An 8,043-nucleotide genomic window follows, 5' to 3' on the forward strand; every position below is an offset into this window, starting at 1 on the left:
AATGACAGAAATTTCACCCCATGTAGATGAAGCACATCAGCATCTCAACAACATTTCTGTTCCACGTCATTAATCTGCAGAAGCTTCCTTAGCGGGAAAAACAAAATGGAATTAATTAGGAAGATGCAGGACACCAAGTTGAGGAATTAATAAAACTGGGTTTCTTGTTAATGGACACAAAACAAATGACGCCATTATTCTTTAAAAGGCAGGCCGGCTCAGTGCGCTGGCTGCTCATTTCTGACTCAATTACCATGCAGAGAGAGCGCCGTTCTCTACCTTTCTGAAAATGAGGTTTCAATGAGAAAATTTAATTAGGAATTATATCCCGACGAGGACGCCGATCAAAAACAAAGCTTCTCATTTTCAATTTGCAACTTTTCCACGCAAGTTTGTATTTAGTTAGAAACACACGAGTGGTTTTGTTTTAAGAAATCTCTCCTGAGGAGTGTGTATACTTGGAATGCCAATGCCCGGCATGCAACTAACCGCTCGTGAGAGAAATACATTATTTTAACAAAATAGAAAACATACAACTCGCAAATGAAAAACCTACCCCCCATGACACCATTACAACAATCTTCCAGGCCATTCAACAAAATATTACAAAAAAGACAAAAAACCATAATTGACAATCACATTAACTCATCATACCTATTGGGTTCAAGTCTGCATACGGACCATTATTGCATGTATAGGTACTGAGCATTCAGGCCTGTGTGTAATGTGTGTTAACAATAGAGTAAAAATCTTGTAATTGTCCGTGTGCTAATAAAGTATAATTATTATTGTAATTATTAATATTATTACCCGTCCCTCCACAACACAAAGCTTTTTAGGAGCCCTCCAGAAAGTTCTGGTACTTCTAGTGTAGACATCTTATCTGGCAGCCCGTTTGTAAGACAATGCCGCCAACTTAGCCATCTCACAAGCCCACTCCTGGATTGCTGGCAACCCTTCACTCTTCCATCCTCTTAACATAATCAGTAAACTAGTCGGGAGACAGCTTCTTATACATCCTGCTTAGGATTGACCCATCTCTGAGAACATATTATCTTGGGCTGAATGGAACGTGGGTCCCCACAATCTGACATAGGTCATCTTGTATCTTGTACAAGATCTTGTGCAAAATTCCTGGATCTTATCAATAAAAAAAATTCTCTTTGACCCCACTTACTTACCTGTTTGAAATGTATGTGATGTGAGAATTTTGCTTTAAAGCAACATTTTCATCTTAAAGTAGAAGATATACTGTCTAAAATGTAAAGGTATAATCAACAAGCAACTGCAGAGTAACACACTATATGTCCATATTATTTACTTTAAGGTCCAATGTGAAATATATTTACTGCAATAAATCCCCAAATGACCCCAATGAAATAAAAAAAATTCTGACAACAATGCTAATGCCAGTATTTTCTCCTTTTGAAAAGTGTGTTGTTATCAACTGCCCAGTTGGACAGCCAGGCTGGGTTGCCAGATATACCTGTAAAAATGTAAACCCAGCTAACAACAGCTGTAATTTTAGTACAGCCATGAAAGCAGCTAACAAACAAACAGGATCAATGGAGAAAGATTCCACCCAACCTAAAAAAATAAACTGACATTTTTCTAACAGTTGCGTGACCATAGACATGTATTTGAAAGATGGAGACAGTTTAGAGCCCAAAAGGATGCTGACTTGGCTAATTTCCTTCTGAACAGGTAGTCTGAATTAACACAGCTACTAAGGATGGATATTTTATGTAATTTCAACATTCAAGTGGCTCCTCACATTGAATTATATTGCTAGAGTACCCAAGTTGGTTACTCACAAAAAGAATTGAGACACAGCCTGTAAAGTGATCCCGACTGGTCCTGGATAATGCCGCCATGCTAACCCTGCTAACTGCTAATGTTACCGGAGGACCAAGCCAGGGGGCCAAGACTGTTTACGTGTTCAGCAGCCCATAGATGACAAGAGAGAGGGGCTGTAAATTAGGAAAAGAGGAAATTGAGTTAGCAAAAAAGCCAGGAAGTGTGTCTGTCCGTCAGGTGGAGAGGACACCAAGGTTGTTGTGTTTTTAGCGGTTCCTACTCTAATGCTTATCCAAGGAAGTATGTCTGTCCGTTGGGTGGAGAGGACACCAAGGTTGTTGTGTTTTTTAGTGGTCCCTACTGTATTTCTAAGCTGAAAAAGTGTGTCTGTCATTTGGGTCGAGTGCTCCGAGTCAACATAGCCAACATGTTATGTTAGCTACTCCGCTGTGCTGTGCAGTACTGTCTGGATATGTGAGACAAGCATCTAGCAACATTGTTGTGGCTGCTGCCGTCTCAGCATGGCAACCAATGTGAACTTTGAGTCTGGGTAGGAGGGGGTGGGGGAGACAAAGCTCTCCAGTATTTTGAATTTGTACTGCAGTAACTATTTTAAACACTAGCTGTCAGTAGTACATATTAGACCTTTAATATATCAAATAGAAATGTGCCTATTGTTGAACTTACCACCTGTTTCGAGGAATTCATAGTCCAAAGTGCTCGCTGACGTCGCGTCTGTGAAAATGATGTACTGTATACCTGATGATTGAAGTATATGACGCAGCCAGGTGTATACCCGGAGACCAATCTCGATGCCTCTTCTAGATGGATTTTAAATTAACCTGGACTCGGTTGAGACCAACAACAATATTTGGCAAGTCCAATGCCCGAGTCCGAGACAAGTCTGATTCCAAATACCAACGAGTCCAAGACCAGTCCAAGACAACAGAAAAACAGCTCAAGTCCTAGTACGGACTTGAGTACTACAGCCCTGCAGCCCTGCTTCAGCAGCAGACACTCACACCCAGCAGAGGGAAATAAATGAAATACATTCCAGCCCGAGGCTAAAGATAATGCTCTCTCTGTGTGATCGTAGCTGTACGTCAGCATATGAGCCGCGGGCTGAACCCATTTGGCCACAGCGCAGGCTTGTTGTTGTAACCCCCCTCACCCCAGGGCTGATCCCCCTCCCTGGTGGCCACGTACACTGCATCTCAGCCGTGGGGGCCCAAGGGTTGGAGGGGGTTAGCGGGGGTCGAACAGGAGTGGAAGGAATCAATATGTGATGAGTCAGAGGGAGGAGAGGGCCGTCTTACCTGAGGACAGTGAGACCTTCCTCTAATCTACTCAGGGAGAAAATTGCAGAGCTCAATTTAAGACCTAACCCATGAAATTAACACCTCCAGCTCCCTTTTTCTGCTACCAAGAGTGATTTCACAGAATGGGCAGCCTCTTTTAAACTTTTCAAAGTGAGAGAGGCCCCTGACTTTATTTTCAGGATTCACCTTATTTGCCTCCTCTTACAGAAGGGGGGTTGAAATGTGGTGGGAGGAGCATCAAGGTGAAATAAGCCCAAAGTATTGTTCAAGCACAAAAATGTGGAGCACAACATTGCACTCTCTCTCCGGTCTCTCTCTCTCTCTCTCTCTCGCTCTCTCTCTCTCTCTTTCTCTCTCTCTCTCTCTCTCCGGTTCAATTTGGCTGTAAACAGGTTCTAAAAATTATTTTCCAAGAAAGACCTAGTATCTGATTTTGTGTGTGTGTTTGAGCCAATAGACTGACAGTTGTGAATCCCTACATTCGGTGAACTAAAATACTTAAACACTCAAAATGTTACTAATCTTGAAACAAGCAACTCTCCATTGGCTTGCGAGCTGGAAAAATCTAAATCTGGTCAGGCCAATCACAACGTGTATCGGTGGGCGGGCTTAACTGAAGGACGGCAGAGTAGTTACGCGTAAATTCCCTGCTATTTGAAAAGAAGATGGCTGCCACTGGCAAACAGCGGTCTTTTGAATTGGCTTTGGCCACGACTCTGGAACACTGAATCACTGAAGTCAATCTTAAGAAAGGAAGATGTGTTCAGAGTTTTGCTGACCAGATACGGTATCACTATCCTATTGCGTGCAAAGGGAATTTGAAAGACAACCGTTAATCCAGCCCCTTGGATTATCCCTTGCCAATGGTGAGTTCCCAGACCCAATATCTGGATACGGGTCTGGCTTGTCAGGCTAACTAAATGCTTGCTCTTGGGGGAATTACTGGAATCTTTGTAAATCAGAGTGTAGTCTAGACCTACTTTATCTGTAAAGTGTCTTGAGATAAAATTCAATATAATTATAATCGATAGGCTATCACAATGATCAATGTGGCAAAATTAACATGCTACTGGATAGGTTTATTAAGGCTGATACTGGTGTGTTGCGTGGTCATATCATGCTTTTTGGCTATATACTGTATCTTATTGTTCATGTTATAGGTTTACAATGTGAAAAAGGACTAAGAAAAACAAACAAACAAAAACAAACTGCTCCAAAGAGCTCTATTGTAGTCCAGCCTTTACTTCGGTGACAAACGTGGGTCACTTTGTAACACACGTTACAATACTCTGCTTCTGACTGGCTAGCAATCTTTACCTAGCTACTGCGCATGTGCGACTCCCAATAAACATGCAACAGAAGTGAGAGGCCTCACTCTCTAGCTAAAACAGAGAGCTCAACATACAGGGTGAAAAAAAGATTATGCACCTTATACACATTGCACATTATACGATTATGAACCTGAAAATGAGCAGAATATGAGCACGTTAATGTGTGTGTGTGTTTATCTGATGAGTAGGTGGCACCTTGTACGGCGGCCTAGGCCACAGTGTGAATGGTGAATATTCCTGTACTGTGTAAAATCGCTTTGAGTAGTTGTTGAGACTAGAAAAGCGCCACATAAATACAATCCATTTACATTAACTGGACTTTTATTTCAAAATGAATATGGGTTACGTATATCACATAACAATAGTGTATTTTTTTTGGCTACGCACCTTTTAATTACAATATAACTAATTTTCTTGTGTTTCTTGGCTTTGTTTGGCTGAGTGAGAAGATACTGAAAAGCTGAATCTGCTCTGGAGCATGTTGTGCTGCATCAGTTACCATGGAGATCAACACTGGTTATAGGTCTGCATTTTGGTGGTACCTGAATGTGAAGCCTTTGTGGTACCTGAATGTGAAGCCTGAATTAAGCCAACAGATAGCAAGAAAACCCCACTGATATTACTTTCTAATAAAGGACACAAACAATTAGGATCACTTGAGAAACATGGTGAAGTTTTCATCGGCATATGTGAACATACCAGTATTTGACATGGTCAAAACAAAGTAGATTGGACATTTAGTGAATATACTAATCATACCTATGCCTATTCCCTGCGATAACTGAATGCTGATGAAGAGTCTACACCCACTAATGGATTTGCTACTGTCAGGAGCTCCTGTAGCTCCTTCTGCTGATTAGCTATACGTCCTGCAAAACAGCTCCCACTGTTTGCAAAACTCCATTAAAAACAGCTTGTAGAGACAAACCGCTGCATTGACTATGTTAATGCATCATTTTAAATGAGACCACAATGGTAGTTCCTCCTAGCATGACTTTACACAGCTTATTACAGCGTTTAATGGAATATTTAGTGTCTGAGCGCCGTCACGGGCGGCCATTTTGTGGCTCAAAACGTTTCGGGCTTCATAAGAGTCCAATCCAGAGGAGATATACACACTGATATTGGCTCAAAGTCATAGTGCCCCCTAGTGGCAACAGGAAGTAGACCTAAAGTCTAGGTGCTACACTTTAACAAACTCCTCTTAGAGATTTCATCCGATAGACTTCAAATTTTGTCTTTACCATCTAAAGTACTTAATGATGAAAAACGTATTAAAAGAAAACATTTTGTCAAACGGTGTGGCATGGTGGCCATTTTGAGCATTTATTGATGAATGAAGAAGTTTTTCTAACATAAGTTTAGTGTACATTGTCATATCTGCCTCAAATTTCTCACGATTGACAAGGGTCCAGGCCCTGAGGACACCTATAGGCTTATATGGACTTTTTGTTATAACCCCCCAGTGGCAACAGAACATCAGCCTTCTATGACAAACATCTGATTAAAATTAAACTTATGTGTGGTCTACATGTAATACTAAGCCGCCCCCTATGCTTTAACCATGCCCACAAATAAAGGGCACACCCCTTTATGGATTTTGAACTGTTTAAGGCAGGTTCTTGTGTCAGATGTTATTGAACTCAGAGAATAGCAAAGAGTTTCTTCTTCATTGGTGATGGTCCCCCCCTAGCTTAAACCACGCCCCCTTTCAAAGCTAATGAACTATCTTACCATCTTTACTAAGGAGCAGAAAGCTATGAGATCACCAACGTATTTCAAACTTTTGAATATGCAATGGGTGAGTAAGCTGCAGCGGTTGCAGTGGAAACGGCGAAAACCTAACCAGATGTAATTTTTGTTTTCATTCCTTTTCATTTTTTATTCAGTTTATTTTTCAATAATTAACACTATATTCACTAAACTGTAGCCAGTGAAAAAACAGGCCTGTATATACTGTATGTTATTTTGTTAGGTAAAAACAGAGGGCACTTATAACTGGCCCGGCTGCAATTTAACATTAAAAAAATGCATCACTGCCGTGCACTACACTACCAAAACGGAAATGATAGTGCTAGATGGAAACCGCCTGTCAGTGCGTCAGCTCAGCTAGAAATACGTATGCCTTCTGACGTGTTTGGAACATGGAGGTACGTAACACTTCTTGCATCAATTGACCCTTTATCTTGTTATTCATTGCTTCAATAGGTTCCATTATTCTGCCTTTCAACATGAACATCTAAAGATGGACGGAGAGAAAAGGTGTGTGTCCACCTTGTTCAAAGCCAACAAACTACCTTTGATAAATGGAGCGATGCATTCCACAGATCTCTGATAATATTCTGGTGGCACACGGGGGCCACGGCTGTACTTTCAGAGCATAGAGCACCAATTAGCATGACAATGACATCATTAATGGATCCTCAATCTGGCAGACTGCTTAATTAGGGCCAACAGAGGATAAGGGTGAGGACTAAATAAGGAGTCCCCTGTCCCTCTCTGGTATTGTCAATATGGAGAAAGAACCAATCAAAGGTTCATCACATGGCACATTTAAAACAGTCCCTCATGCTGCCAGCCAAGACCAACTGATGGCTCATTATCCTGCAGCCGAAAATTGCAGCCATCCTGAACAGAATTTCAATTATGCACTTCTTAAAACACTCACCGGATTAAAGATGTTACAAAAGGCCACTCGCTGCAATCATGCCGACTGATTAGCTTTTCATATAGAGTGCACTGAACGAACTGAATCCTTTTTTCTGTGACTCATATGCTGGTCTTTTTCTGCTCTTGTATACCTTTTCCACATTTCTTTCCTAGAAACAGTATGTATAACCATGTGTCTAAAATGACAGTTATGAATAGGAAAAAACCCGGTCCGAAGCCCTAGACCTCCAAAAATAACAACAACAACAGTATACTAACTTATTGTTGCAGTCAAATTGTATTTGTGCATCTCAATGTTAAGTGATCCCACTGTAATTGCCTTTGGCGTTGGAAATTATATATTTATATGATGTTCAGTCTGTTGAATGCGTCTGGAATCTAAACTACGCTGACAGCTACTTGGACTAAATACAAATGATTTCATCAGCCACACAACAACCCACACTTTAAGGGTCCTATTTTAACCATCCGAAAACGCATGTAGCTATGCGGGCGAATCTCAGGCGCTGTTGCTATTATACCGGCGGGATAAATGACTCTTGTGCCCAATGCAAATGTAAATGGCTTGGTCTGAAGTAGGAACATTATTTAAAGGTTTGGTTTGGGCGTAACATGCAATAAACCATTCATAGCATCTTCTTACATTCTCTGTAAAAGCAGGCGTGCTTGAGGCGGATTGCTACTGTGTTGGCACATGCAAGGAGCGGATCACAGCCGAAATTTTGTCAGGGCCATAAAAGACAGAGAAGATTTATATTATATTTATATTTATTGCTGATTATATTTATTGCTGATTTGAAAACTATTTACATGACAGCATCAAGCTTCAGATCAATGGTGTTGTCATAGTAACAAACATACTATATACAGAACGTTTTGCAACACTGAATACAACACATGCAGTTGCAATTATGAAGTAAAATGTA

General features: G+C 40.9%; 1 long non-coding RNA gene across 1 annotated transcript in view; it reads right to left on the bottom strand.

Moving 5' to 3' along the window:
• Positions 1–5,810: 5,810 nt before the first annotated feature.
• Positions 5,811–8,043, bottom strand: part of LOC117956412 — a 7,468-nt gene continuing 5,235 nt past the window's right edge. Inside the window, exon 3 of the long non-coding RNA XR_004659258.1 lies at positions 5,811–5,882. This is a non-coding gene — a long non-coding RNA (uncharacterized LOC117956412). The remainder of the gene's footprint in view (positions 5,883–8,043) is intronic.

The sequence above is a fragment of the Etheostoma cragini genome, chromosome 14, assembly GCF_013103735.1.
Source record: "Etheostoma cragini isolate CJK2018 chromosome 14, CSU_Ecrag_1.0, whole genome shotgun sequence".
NCBI lineage: Eukaryota > Metazoa > Chordata > Actinopteri > Perciformes > Percidae > Etheostoma > Etheostoma cragini.